Source organism: Felis catus, chromosome B1 (assembly GCF_018350175.1).
Source record: "Felis catus isolate Fca126 chromosome B1, F.catus_Fca126_mat1.0, whole genome shotgun sequence".
In the NCBI taxonomy this organism is placed as follows: Eukaryota; Metazoa; Chordata; class Mammalia; order Carnivora; family Felidae; genus Felis; species Felis catus.
Window position 1 is genome coordinate 87,506,563 of NC_058371.1, and position 15,210 is coordinate 87,521,772.

At 39.0% G+C, this 15,210-nt stretch overlaps 1 pseudogene; it reads right to left on the minus strand.

Moving 5' to 3' along the window:
• Positions 1–2,495: 2,495 nt before the first annotated feature.
• LOC101099120 overlaps positions 2,496–15,210 on the minus strand; it is a 49,806-nt pseudogene continuing 37,091 nt past the window's right edge.

Consider the following 15,210-nt stretch of genomic DNA (forward strand, 5'->3'; position numbering starts at 1 on the left):
ACAAAGTTACAGGAAGAATCTATAGGAAGTAGGCAAAACATGTGTTCGGGTGTTGTCTGTCTGGGAGAATCTGGGGTTTAGAAAACACAGGACAGTGGGATTTTCCACATGAGTAGAATCAAACCACAAAATGTTCAAAAGAAAAAAAAAAGACTAAGCAGACTTCTAAGAACACAATGAGCATTGCATTGTAGTTCACCATAGAGGCAGAGTGTATAACAGTCAAGCTGAAGTTGAGATGTAGGAACCGTAGGTTTCTAGTGTTTGTGTCGCAATCACAGATGGTGTGACACTGTAAGATATTGTCAAGTGACTTATCTAAGTGTTGTTAGTAAAAATAATATGTTGGCCTGGAAATAGATATGTGGACAGCATTCACAAAGGTTCTGATCTAATAATTTTGAGAAAGAACCTTTTTAGAGTGATGTAAAACTAGTTTTGGGAACAACTAGTCTAGATGATCTCTTCAATTACTTTTTGGCTTTAGTGTTATCTATATTAAACATTAATAATGACGATAATAGCTGCTGTTTGCTGGACCCTTGATATACATTGTCTTGGGTACCTTACATACATACCTTCTAATCAAATGGTCTCTCATTTGGATGGAGAGATCTTACTATGGATCTTATTACCTAATTTTCTGAAAGGTGAAATTTCTTTCTTTGCAAAGCCTAGTACTTTGCCTAAGGCCACATATGGAATCCACCTAGAAAATGATCAACTTAGATTTTATTTGCTATATCTAGCATCAAAGCTGTGCTTTCTCTTTTTTTGTCATGGTGCCTACAAAAATACTTTGATCCATATATTCTTGTTTTACTATTATTGGTTGGTTTCAGTCAAATGTATCAATGGTGAAGTATTCTGTAGAGAAAGAGTTTTATAAACCATATAGAAAAGAAGCATGAAGAGAAGTGGTCTATAGATTATGGTCAAGTAATTTTAAGATATGGTACTTTATTGAGCCCTTATTTCTACTAAGCTAAGGACTGCATTACATTATATATTTCAGTGATTTTTTTACATATTCTATGGTTTCTAAGTGAAAATTTGTCCATTATTTAGTGATATTATAAATTGAATGCATGTATTGACCTATACCCTTCACAACATCTTGAAAAAAAGAATGATACCTCATCCTTAGGTAACTTATATGCACTCTTTCCTTCAAACCTCTTTTCCCTTCATATCTCTTCTACTTATGATCCCCTTAATTTTGGAAATGGGTAGTCATGTTATGCAGAGTTGAAGAGACTGAATGAGTGTTATACAGATCAGATATAAACAAATAGCCTTTAACCCTATTATTCAGGTAAAGTAGAAAATATTTGTATTTCAGAAGTGCTACCAAGGTTCTAAAGGAGACTACCATTAATAAAAATTTGAAAACAACAACAACAACACTTTTTTTTAACCCTGGCTAGATTTTTCATGCATGAAGTGCTTTGAGTATTTTAGGGGAATGCTTTGAATTGAGGTCATTGATTTAAATTCTATCCATTCCCTCCCTTTCCTACCCTTTTGCCTTTGTTTCCCCTCTCCCTCTATTTAATTGGAGCTTATCTCAAATTTGAGCTCATCTGAATGGAGTTACAAAGTGAAATTAAACAATTCCCTGGAAAGGAGTGGGGGTAGCAATACTTTAGAAAGCTTGTTAATTTCTCTTTTTCACTCTGCCTCCCTGCTCTGCTCTCAGGCCTCACTTGGAACCCCCGGAGAAGAGAAATTAACAAGCCCCCTGAAGCTGAACCACTACAGCCTTTCAAGGGAATTGGTTAATTTCACTTTGCTGCTCCATTTTGAGCAGCTGGGGGTACTGGTCTTGAGGGAAATAATAGGGGCTGGTGTTTGAAATCCCTTTACATTTTTAAGTAAAATTGTACTAAGTTTGCTTATCAAAGTGAAAAATGGTGTTCACTGCATGTCTGCGATACCGGTTTATACACTGGCATGAACTAATAATATTTTTTTTCCTTCATTTTTCGTTTCTTAAGCTAGTTTGAGCTGATTGTCCAGATTCTTTTTGATTCCTAATAGTTACTGTATGGATTGTTTTGTCAATGTAGATGGTTACATTTATGGAAGCAACCAAAACTTTAGATGTTTCTTTTTTCTAGTGTAGTTCTGACAAGAGTACCCTTTACCCTCTTCCTCTTTAAAGAATCTAAAGTACCTTTTTTGGTCCTCTTGTAGGAGACCCAGGCGTGGTCTCTTAATGCAAAAGCATTCTCCATCAGGCCTGTTTACGGGCTTCACCCACAGGACATCACAAAAAGGGATCAGATGGCCCCTGGTAGCTCTTCAAATTCTCTCATTCCCCAATTCTCTTAACACTTTTGCAACACCAGCAAACTTTTCAATTCACAATCCATTCTTTTCCCAGGTTAATAAATTCATTGAACGTCAACCATTTTAAAGCATACTCTTGGGGCATCCCACCATTAACCTCTTTACACCCTTAGTCTTAACCATTTAATTCTTCTCAGTTCTGCTCAAAGATGTTTTAATGATGGAGCTTCATCTTTGGTCATATGGTTACTAAATCGTCTTAGTTCCCACCTGTGAAGAGGTTTCATAAAAATCCTGCTAAGACTCTCAAATGAATTGCTTTTTCTTTCTATGTATGACCCTTCAATTAGTTCCAGCATAATGAGAACAAACTTGAAATAGGCTTGCAAAAGATAACATTCAAAAACACCACAGCGTTTAAGTCCCTCTCCTGTTACTTACAGGCAGTGCTGATGTTCAGTAGATGCTTCTTTTCAATATTAATTTACACACATTTCTGTGGATCATCAATTGCTGTTAAGTGCTATTGCGTTGTGAATGTATTAAAAAGTATGCCTTTTGAAAATCATAGAAAACACTGGTCTTGACATCAGAGCCTCTGACAAGTAAATCTGTTCTCATTATCTCACCATCTATCTTGGCTTGTAAAAATCCTGCAGGTTTATGAAGCTTCACTACTTCCCCTTGTTCTTCAACATAAAGCTGCCACTTACTCTAAAACAAGCTTGATAAGATTGTCTTATAGATCCAATTCATTTAAACAGAACACTGCTGCAGACACTAATGTCCTTTTTCTGCAACTCTTCTCTGTCTGAGCTAGGGTATTATGCTCGAGAGTTAGAAGGATGAGGTACAGATGTACTATATGCACAAAATCACCGTTCATTCCTAAAGGGCTAGAGCCTTAAATATCAAGATATTCATTCTAATGTGAATGGAAGAAAAGTGCTGTTTTTGCACTTTCCCAAATGAGGCTATAGTCTTCAACCATCTACTGTACTATCCTTACTAAGTGGACAATAAGAAGAATAATAAACCATGGTTCATTTTAGATGTTAACCCACATCCAAATACCTGAATGACCTTCTCTCAAAGCTGTTTTAAATAAATGGTGTATAAAATACACACCAAGAGAGTCGTAAACGGCCAAGGTGATATTTGAGGCCTTATGGGAGGTACTCATTTCAAAAATTCTATGCTCTGTCACCTCTAATGATCTTTGGCTCTTCATTTAGCTGAGAGTTGGCTTTTTAATGAACAAATGCCCTAACCAGTCTAGATGGCATTCTTATTATGGTCATATATTTTGGAGGGGGTTAGGGAAGAAAATGATATAAGAAGAAGGTGGGAGGGAAGTAAAAGAATCTCTGGGAAATGGAGGGCATCCTTGTCCCCATCAAAGTGATGATACGTGTGGGATGAAGGTGCCTGTGGGGGTGATGCCAGTTCGATGAATGAGGCCTGACATTTTGTACCCCTGAACTTTGGGGAGACTGGATTTACCTGGGCATCTGCTTGACTGCAAGTCTGAGCTAATGGGCACATAGTCCAGCCCATAATCAGGGTGCTTGTGTCCTTTCCTGTCAGTTCCAGAAATCTGGATGTTCCCTGGGATTACAAAACAATACTGGGGCCATCTGAGGTACTCCAGGAAATGCTGGACCAAGTGAATGCCTTCTAAAACTTTTGGAATGTCTTGGATGCTTGCAGTTAGGGAAGGAAGGGGGAAAGAATCTGAATCATTTGTCAGATTTCTACTGGTTTTCTTGGCCCAGAACTGTCCCCATTGGAGGCATCTCCTGGAGTCGAGGACTCCTTTGTTTTCCAATCTCGATTCCCAGCCTCAGAAACTCTTGGATTACATTGGGATCCTTGTAAGAGTTAACTAGAAATAGTGCAGCCACATCAAGGGCTTCTAAGTGAAGTAACAAGGAGGGTTGTCACTATTATTACCTCTACCTCAATTGACTTGAGTCATGGAGCAAAGGGATCCTTGATTCTCCTTGGTGATTGATTATGACTTCTTAATGGCCCTATTCATTAAGGAATTATCTCTTCTTTACATTTGAAACAATATATTGGGAATTAAGAACTCTAGTTTATGTTAGCAGCTCTAAGCCCACTTGAAAAATTATATTTGATAAGTCTTTGGGCTTTGAAGGTAGTCACGTACCATTTGAAACACATTGTGCCAGCGGCCCCGGGGTGGCTCCTTCGGTTAAGTGTCCGACTTCGACTCAGGTCATGATCTCGCAGTTTGTGGGTTCGAGCCCCGCGTCGGGCTCTGGGCTGACAGCTCAGAGCCTGGAGCCTGCTTCAGATTGTGTCTCTCTCTCTCTCTGCCCCTCCCCCTGCTCATACTCTGTCTCTCTCTGTCTCTCAAAAATAAATAATAAAATGTTAAAAAATAAAAAAACACATTGTGCCAAATGACATGACTCTAATTACACTTGGAAGAATTAGTGACTTTTTATTATCAAACAGAGATATTTGACTTTATACTATATAATGATGCCAGACTAATCATGAAGCACAAATGGCATGTGATAATTGCTTTAGCAAAATTCCATGTGACTTATTTGTCACCTAGGTACAGAGTAGATTTGCATGTATGTTTACAGCATATTAATCACACTTGTTTCCAGCATCTTTTAGAATTCTTCTTTTTTTTTTTAAATTTGCATAATGTTTTTATTTACTTTAGAGGACCCGATGTTAAAGAAAGGTAGCTCATGGGAATTCTTTTCCATATATAGGACTTCAGATACAAATGGTATTTATCAAGCTAATGTTATATATCTATTTCAGAATCCTGTCATTTTGGTGATTTATAGAAAGAAATGAGTAGATAGCAAGTGGTTTAGCCATACACTTTGTTTTTTATCCTGCTTTGTGTTTGTAGCCAACGCTATCAGGAAGATGAAATCAGGGGTCTGGCAAAGGTATTGTACAGCGTATCTTTAATTCACAAGTGATGAGGAGGGAAGTTGAAGGAATTTTTTGTGTGCTGAATGGGATTTTTCTGCTGAACAGCACTACATTGTCCGTGAGCAACAGCTCTTGAATATTAAAACAGAACCATTCTGTCTTGTCCTGTTGCCATGGAAGATGAGAAGGTGAATTTGGAAAAGCAAACAGGGAAAGCCTTGAAGAAATGAGATAGATTGTGTATTTGAAGGCAATTTGCCCAGTGGTATCCTTTCTTGCCCAAACTGCGTGTGCGTGTGTGTGTGTGTGTGTGTGTGTGTGTGTGTGACGAGCTGGGCAAATAAGCCCTCCTTGCAGTGTTTTGAAGACAGATTAGAGCTGTCACTGTTGTCCTTGAGACAGTGCAGGCCGGGGAGCTATAGCAGGGCGAGACTAGTATGTAACTGTGCACACGTTGGGTCTGTCCTTTCATTGGGAATGGCCACGTACGTTTATTGCATTGTCTTTGGGCCAGAACAAGTGACCTTTTCCATTTATGTGGCCCTGCAGACCTCTGCAGTGCAGTGGTGCTAGAAATAACTGCCCAGGTGTCACATAGATTACCTGCACTTACATTGCATTGGCCATAGGTAGTCACATGGTCAAGTGTGGTGTAAATGAGGTAGCAGCGGAGTATGCTTTTCCCAAAGAGAAGCACTGCAAGTTACAAGGCAAAAACTGGGGCAAATGTAATCCTCTTTTAGAAAGGGGAGTGGAAATGAGTAATTAGGAAGAATGATGCCATTTTCCTCAATCCTTGTCTGTTTTGAAGGCTTATGGAGGTAATATGGTATGTTTTGGAGGCTGTGGGTCATTCTTCTTAGGACTGGAAGAAAATGGGCTTGCAGTGATGCCCAAACTCTAGTTCAGAAGGATCACCTGGACAACTTGTTGAAAATGCAGGTTCTTAATGCCACCTCACCTCCATTTCATCCCCCCTCACTTCTGACATGGTAGGTTAGCAGTGGGGTCCAGGAGTCTGCATTTTAAGAAGCACCCTTGTGATCTGACACTGGCCCAGATGACCACTGTCTTCGGTCATGTGTTTACCACAAAGTTTGTGGTTGTGAGATAAGAAAAACAGTACTTGGAGAACAAAGGGTTTATATACATTTCTAGTCCTCAGTTTTCAATAGAAGACTTTTAGCCTTGTCCAAAAATATGTATATTTTAACATCCCTGTTATTCTTCCCCATTCTCACTTATGGAGCCTAAGAGAATTATAGAAAAGTAGCAGACATCCAGTTATATCATGACAGAAGATTAATATTATCAAGAGGGAGTTTTATTTGTCTTCTTGTCTTCAGATTCCACTCTGAAGAAGTGGAAACACTAGAAAAAAGTTTTCCTCAGAGGACTATAGGATCACTGACCCATGGGTCCACTTTGATCATTTCAGGGTGGAAGGTTTCCAGAAAAGATAACCTCCCTGGCCTGATTAGATTGAAACTAAGATTCTGCAGAAAGAATAGATAGATATAAAAGGGGACAAGAAAGGATGCCTGGGTGGCTTAGTCAGTTAGGCATCTGACTCGATTTCAGCTCAGGTCATGATCTCAGGGTCATGAGATCAAGGCCATATCAGGCTCTGCACTTGGTGTGGAGCCTGCTTGAGATTCTCTCTCTCCCTTTCTCTGCCCCTCTTCTGCTTGCACACTCTCTCTCTAAAACCAACCAACCAACCAACCAACCAACAAATAACGGAAAAGAATAAGGAGAAGAAGGAGAAAAAGATTGAGGAGAAGAAGAAGAAAGTGGGGAGGAGATAGACAAGGGGAGAAGGAATTCCAGGCCCATGGACCCTCTATTTCTCTTAGTATAACCTCTGCTTAGGAAGATTATCCTAGCCTTTCTGGTAATGGACCACACTGGTACTCTCTTTGAGATATGATGGGTAGGGGGTAGGCTTGGAGATTCAGAGTGGAACATAATACTACATTTATATCAGGAATTGGGATGGGTTTTGTCCACTATTTTGATTCCATTAATGTCAGGAAGCTGGATGTAATGGGAACTTGTCAGGCCAGTACTATTTCTCTTGAAGTATATCTGAGAGATAACTAAGGAATTGGTTGAGCATCAACCTGTGATCATGCTGGGACTGGGAAGGACTGAGCAGCAGCATTTCTGCTCTGGGGAAAAGGGCAGAAATATCAACTCTCTTGCATTGTAGTCTGGGACTGGAAGTTTTGTTGTCTACTTTTTTCACTTTATAGCCTTTGCATTTTTCCTTGTTGCTATAATCTATTCGAGATTAACATTTATACTACATAGTGTTATAATTTAACATTGTATCAAGATTAAATTTGTGCAATATTCTACCTAGCTAGTATATTACATTGTTTTAAACCATATCCACCACTATTTAGGTTGTTGACAGTATTTGATATCAAAAACCTAAAATGAACATTCTCAGGAATGTTTTTCCCCCAGATTTATTTCTTTAGCATGAATGTTTGGTTCATTCCTACTTTTAATGGGAAAATACTTTAAAAAAAAAAGATGATTTATTTTGAGGTTGGGGAGGGGCATAGAGAGAAAGAGAGACAGAGAGAGAGAGAGGGAGAGAGAGAGAGAGAGGAACGGAGAGATGGAGAGAGAGAGGGGGAGAGAGAGAATGAATTCTAAGCAGCCTCTCCTCTTTCCATGCAGAGCCCAATGCAAGGCTCCAACTCATAAACTATGAGATCATGAGCTGAGCTAAAATCAAGAGTGGGGTGCTTAACCAACTGAGGCACTCAGGCACCCTGGGAAAATACTTTTTAAATATGCACATATCCTTTTATTTTTAGCATTTTAATTTACATGGGGCTAGGTTTGTGGTCTTTGCTACTCACACTACCTTCCCTTGCATTTTATCTTTCATTGTGCTTCTCAAGACAGAAAGAGTAAAAAGGAGAGATGTCTGTGTGAAGTGGGGTCTTGGGACACACCCTGGAAAGCCAAAGTCATTTAAATTTCCTTCACTTAGAGCCATTACCTTACAATAATCCATTTGGAAATGCAATAAGCAAAACCAAAATAAAAACAAATAATTAAAAGCGAAACCACAACAGATCCAAATTAATGGCTTACTTAGTGTTTTTTTTTCAAGTTAAAAAGGTAGTGACTAAACCTCCAACTGCTGTGGAGGGCATCAGAGCAGCAGTTCCCAGCCCAGGCATGTGTCACAATTGCACATTTGGACTGCTGTGGAAAAGGAGGAGCACTCAGAGTGGGTTAGGAATTGAGCTTAATCCCAAACCTCCTTTCTCCATATTGTAGCTCACCCACCAAAATCTGGGTATTCTCATTGCAACAGTGCTCATGTGAACATATGTTTTACTGGTTAAAGAAAAATGAAGAACTTTTCTCCCAAAGGATAAAATTGAAAATACTGGCATCCTTTGCTTTGCATATGCATATATGCATATACATATATGCGCATGTATACATATATATACACATGTATATATACATGTGTATATATATATGTGTGTGTATATATATATATATATATATATATATATATATATATGTATGTCAGTAACCATGGTTTAGCCAAAGAATGCCAATCCGTCAGCAGCACAGTTCAAATTTCATTTGCTCCAGTGTATTAACTGCATGAAGTACAAACTGCTGATGGTGTTTTGGCTCCGAAATCTGCGTGTAAGTAAGCGACGCACATCACCACCAGCCACCAGTCGCCTCCGTGTGGTTACCATATAGCTGTCTCTCAGTGAACACTCAGACAACAAAGCATGCAGTAGCGTTGCCTCCTTGTCTCCTGGTGGCACACTCACGTGACATTTTACAAAGATGGCTTCTCGAAAGAGGGAATTGCGCACCGTATAAAAGTGCAGCCCAGAAGTGGAAAGTAAGAGTGCAGGATATGACATGAGATGAGAAGATCGCGGCCCAGGCACTGCTGTTTGAGAGCCTCCAGATGGGAGATCGGGGGGCTTACTGCAAGAGACTTTATTCACGTAAATGAGAGTTCTGATGAAGGTATTGGGCAAAACATTACACACACACACACACAAAAGTCTTGGAGATATTTGTAGGCACTGAAAGAACCAGGAATGAAATTTTGGAAGCTGATCCAGCCTGACAAAGGAGTATGCCAACTGGCCAACATGCAAAAGAGATGCTTCCTTCCTGTCGTTAATTATTTGACAAGAAGGCAAGCATTATTCGCTACTATTATATTACCTATACTCTTCGTACATTTTTTAAAAAGAAGTAAAACACTTAAATTTTAAACATGGTTAATGTTTCATATTAACATGTACTGAATCAATATGTCTTACTATCTGTTGTTTTCCTATAAATTTGTAAATGACAGTAAGAAAGCATTTAATGTTTTGCCAAAAAATTGAAAGGCCAAGGCAATCATCATCTTTCCTACTGATTACTAAGATTGCTTTGTACAGTGTCCGTTTCCACAGTGATCCTGATGGTCCTACCCCACTGTGCTTATCCAAAGGACTGCGGTACCTTATTTTTCAGGTGTATAGTAATTTCAAACATTGTCTTATTTAATCTTCATGGTAACTTTATGAAGGCTGCATTATCATTCACATTTAACACAATGAAAAGGTTTAGAGACATCAAGATATTTGTTTAAATTTACACTTACTGATGTCTGAGCTGAGGACCCACAGTTGTGATCCTGTGTTCTCTCTCCATTACAACACTGCAGAAAATTATTCCCCTGAATTGCCCTTTCTGTTGGCTAACACACTGCCTTACAATGTTTCCCTGGTCCCAGTTGCATCCTTTCTCATCACTTCTCTGTTGCTCAGTCTCAATCAGGACCTTCTCTTTTGGGATTAGTTGCTCTTTTGTTTCAGTGCTATTCGGGGCTCATTGTTCTCATTAGTGTTTTTAAAACATCTGACCCGTTCTTTTTCCAATGAGACTGATTGTGTGTCATCCTTCAAGGCCAGATTTTTCTTGCTTTCCTAAGTGGTGAGATAATTAGAAATCATAAACCGATGGAAGAAGACTGCCTACCCCTTTCAGTGACCTGCAGTACAATTCTGAGAGTGATTCTAACTTCTTTGCTTCGTCAGTGATCAAGTCTCACCAGTTTTCTCTCCTATGAATTTGTCTTTGCTTTTCATCACTGTATCTAGATCTAGATTCAAGCACTCATCCTCCCTACTCTCATAATCATTTATTTTACAAACACATATGACATGATGGTCCAGACATGCTTCAGTGCTTTACAAATATTAACTCATTTAAAACCTCTTAACAACTCTATAAGGCAGGTACTATTGTTATTTTCATTTTATAATTGGGAAACTAAGATGCAGTGACTTAAAGTAACTTTCCCAAATTCACACAGCTAGCAAGTAAGTGGTAGAGAGAGGATTTGAAACCAGGTAGTCTAACCCCAGAATCCATGCTTTTAAGCACTATACTTACTATATTGTATTTCATCCATTATCCATTCATGCATTCATCAAGCATTCATTGAGTGCATATTGTATCAAACACTGTAGAAGAGGAAAAAGAAGTGTTTTTTTTTTTTTTTTTAAGTAACCACAGAGGGGCACCTGGGTGGCTCAGTCCATTGAGTATTGGGCTCTTGATTTCATCTCAGGTCATTATCCCAAGGTCGAGGATTAAGCCCTGCGTGGGGCTCCGTGCTGAATGTGGAGCCTGTTTAAGATTCTCTCCCCTTGCCCCTCTCCCTCACTCATGATCTCTCTTTAAAAATAAAAGATAATAATAATAATTAAATAAAATAAAAAGTAACCACAGAAATGTGTTACAGATTACATGACAAATAAGAAATAAGGGTTACCTTAAGGACACCGAAGGAGCAACTGGTCACATTTAAACAAGGGAGGGATGGGGGACATTTAAAGGAGATGACTCCTGAAATTTGTGTGTGCAGTTATGTGTGAAACAGAACACAGACAGGCATGGCTCAGGGAAGAGTATTTTAAGACAGAAGGGGTATTGATAACAGAGGCATGAAAACATGAAACAAACTGATATGTTAGGACCACTTGTGTATGGTTGAAGCAAGAAGAGAGGGATGTGTCAAAGCAAGACAAAGTTGGAAACATAAGAAAGGGCCAATAGAAGGGACATGAACTTGGTCTGTCAACCCAACTTGAGTGTACATTAGATGAATGGGCTTCTACCTAGAATAACACAATCAGCTTGTCCAAAGCTGAAACCAGGGAATCATATTGAAAAAAGTATTTAAAAAAATTACCAAGTTTATATTTAACTAGTTTGGGAACCACTGTATGTCAGGTCTCTGTGATCTGGCTTCTGTCTTCGGTGTTTTCTAGAACATTGGATAGTTGAACCTCTTCTATTAACAAGACAAATCCATCCCAATTCATCTCTCCATTGGAAAAACCAGTCCTGATTGTGTAACTCCATCTTAAATTCCTTCTTGAGAGACAGAAGTATCTCTTGGTTCAGTTCTTTACAATTTCATGGTACAGCCACTGATGAAGAAAAAGAGATTTGGCTCTTCGAAGTTCAACACGGAACAACCCACAATTCTTTCCATATCTCATTGTAAGAGTATACCATGACCTTTGAAAATTTGTTTGCATCAAAGATCTTAAATAATGTATGGACTTTGAGGCTGGCTGGCATTTTTGTTACTGAGGACATCTGCATTCATGGATGGGAGTTAGGGGCACCACTACTTAATGACCAGGTCAGGTCTTCTGACTCCTGGGCTCAGTGCAATCTTCTTCTGCCCCTGTTGCTTCTCACCCCAGGTAGATTCTGGAGTTGCTCCTATGATGCAGTACCTTTTGTGACTCTAAACAGTCACACACACTTTTTCTTTTCTAGGATTCCTTTATCCACCTCCTTTTCACTTGTGAACTCCTGCTAACACTGTAGGTCTAAGCTTAGAAACACTTCCATTGCCAAGTCCTTCCTGACCATCAAAATTGTGGTGCCCATACTCACTACGCCTTTAATAATCTATACTTCACTCTCATAGCAACACTATTTGAAAGCCAACTGAGATTATTTTGCTACTAATCTGAAAACTTCTGAAAGTGAGAATATCTATTTTGTTACTTTTGCATTTCCAGTGCCCACGACAGTCTCTGGGCACTTTAACAGGGTATGAAAGTGTGTTTTGTGACTTAGGCATTAACACATGAATGAATGATGCATTCTCTCTATGTAATTGCATGAGGACAAGGTTAATTTGTATTATTCTAATAAACACATGGTGCACTTGCATTTAGAGGCACACATTCAGTCCCAAGAAGCTACATCAGTAGAATATTCAGGGTTGCTTTTTGTGATAATATTTGGTATTGAAGACTACATTAAAATTGAGTTGGTATTTGTACAGATATTTTTCAACATCAATCAAACACAGGACAGGGGAAAATACTGCTACAAGTTATGAAATTAAGCAGTTGAGGATTGCTACAAACAAAGTAAACTATAGCAACTCAGGTTTTTGTTCCAGCAGTGATGGGGAGATGTAAAATTGGGGCTGCTGAATCTATTTCCAACTTATCGTCTATCTTCAAGAACTACAAAATGCTAACTTACAAGTGACCTTAAAAATCCCCTATCCAACTTATTCCAAACAGAATAAGACTTCCTGTGATAATATCTGTGAAGAGTGACCCTCCAGCCACGATTTTAATTCTTCAGGATGAGCTCATCACCTTACAGTCATTAGAAAACTCCAAGTAGGAATAATAACGATATTAATGACCACCTTACCTGAGGTTCTAATCTGGGCTGAGCCCTGTGCTGGAAGTTGAATATACATCATGTCATTTACTTTCGCAGCAACCATACGAAGTAGGTGTTATTATCTCTGTTTTACTGAAGGGTAATAACCATGGCAGAGAGAAATTAAAAAAGCAGTCCAAGGTCCATAGCTAGCAGTTACTAGTGATGAGGTTTTCCATTCTTGTACTGACGACTGCGAGAACCAAAGCCTTTCCCACAGGATATTATATAGCTTCTCAAAGAATATATTTCCTTATATTTAATTGAAATTTCTTATTTCCCTAAGTTTATACATTCGTTTTAGTTTTGTCTTCTAGAGCAGGCCAGAAAAGCCTCATCCCTCTTTTTTCGGCCCAGTCCTTCAGAGATTTGACAATAGTTATTATATAGCCCCTGATACTTTCCTTACTGAGACATCTGTTATGGATTTAATTTTGTTCCTCCAAAATTTGTCTGTTGACATTGTAACCCCAAATACTTCAGAAAGTAACCTTATTTGGTGATAGGGCGTTTACAGAAGTGATGGAGTTAAAGCGAGGTCACTAATGTGGACCCTAATCAGATATAACTGATGTCCTTATAAAAAGGGAAGTTTAGCACAGACATGTACACAGAGGGAAGGTGATATGAAGAACAGAGACGACACCCTCTGAAAGCTAAGGAGAGAGGCATGGAATAGTTTCTTCATTGTTTTCGGAAAGCACCTATCCTAACAACACCTTGATTTCAGATATCCAACCTCTAGATATGAGGTGGCAAGCTTCTCTCATTTAAGCACCCCCAATCTGTGGTGGCACTTTGTTATGGCAGTCCCATCAAACTAATACAACACCGGCAGCTTCCTCAACTATGTTTTCTAGAAATATTATCCTGTGGCCTTTGACCACAATTATTCTAATGTATCAACATCCCACTTGAAATGTGATGCCGCAGTTGAACATGTTATTTCAGATATGGTCTGTCATGTGAACAGAAGACAGGGATGGTCAGTTTAATTTTTTTTGTTGTTTTGAGTTACTGTTCCTCAATTAATACGGCCTAAGTTGCAGCGACCTTTAAAGTTATTGGCTCACAGTGAGCTTCTGCTTTTCAGACTCAGAAACGAGGCTTTGGAACCCTTGTGGGAGGGAATCTTTTCCCACAGAGTCAGAAGCTGATTCATCATATACAAAGTTTGAGACAAATTCCTACAAAAACCCAACTTTTCTCTTTGATGACACAAAAATGAAATCTGTCTTTTGTAATGTATCTGAGGCCACCAAGCTGAGGCTGATCTAAACAACCACGTGTTTGGAAATAATAAATATAAAACATTTCAGAATAGAGGAAGACATTTAAAACATTTATTCATCTTTGAGAGACAGAGACAGGGTGTGAGTGGGGGAGGAGCAAAGAGGGAGACACAGAATCCGCAGCAGGGGCCAGGCTCTGAGCTGTCAGCATAGAGCCCAATGCAGGGCTCGAACTCACAGACCGCGAGATCATGACCTGAGCTGAAGTTGGACACTTAACCGACTGAACCACCCAGATGCCCCTAGAGGATGACATTTTTTGTAAAAGGAGTGGTGAGTGAGCAGTAGTGTATGCCACAACTCAAGTCTAACATGACTTTTTCAGTAAGCATATTAAAAGTAGATGCATAGGGGCACTTGCACCCCAATGTTTATAGCAGCACTTTCAACAATAGCCAAATTATGGGAAGAGCCTAAATGTCCACTAACTGATGAACGGATAAAGAAGATGTGGTTTATATATACAATGGAATATCACTTGGCCATGAGAAAGAATGAAATCTGGCCATTTGTAGCAACGTGGATGGAACTGGAGGGTATTATGCTAAGTGAAATAAGTCAGGCAGAGAAAGAAAGATACCATATGTTTTCACTCCTATGTGGATCCTGAGAAACTTACCAGAAGACCATGGGGGAGGGGAAGGGGGAAAAAAAGTTACAGAGAGGGAAGGAGGCAAACCATAAAAGACTCTTAAATACTTAGAACACGCTGAGGGTTGATGGGGGGTGAGGGAGAGGGAAACATGGGTGATGGGCATTGAGGGGGGCACCTGTTGGGATGAGCACTGGGTGTTGTATGGAACACCCAATTGGACGATAAATTATATTTAATTTATTAATATATTTAATTTATATTTAATATATAAAAGTAGCATTTACAATTAAATATGTATTCAAAAATATCAGAGTGAAAGTCAAATTGCATTTTTAAGGA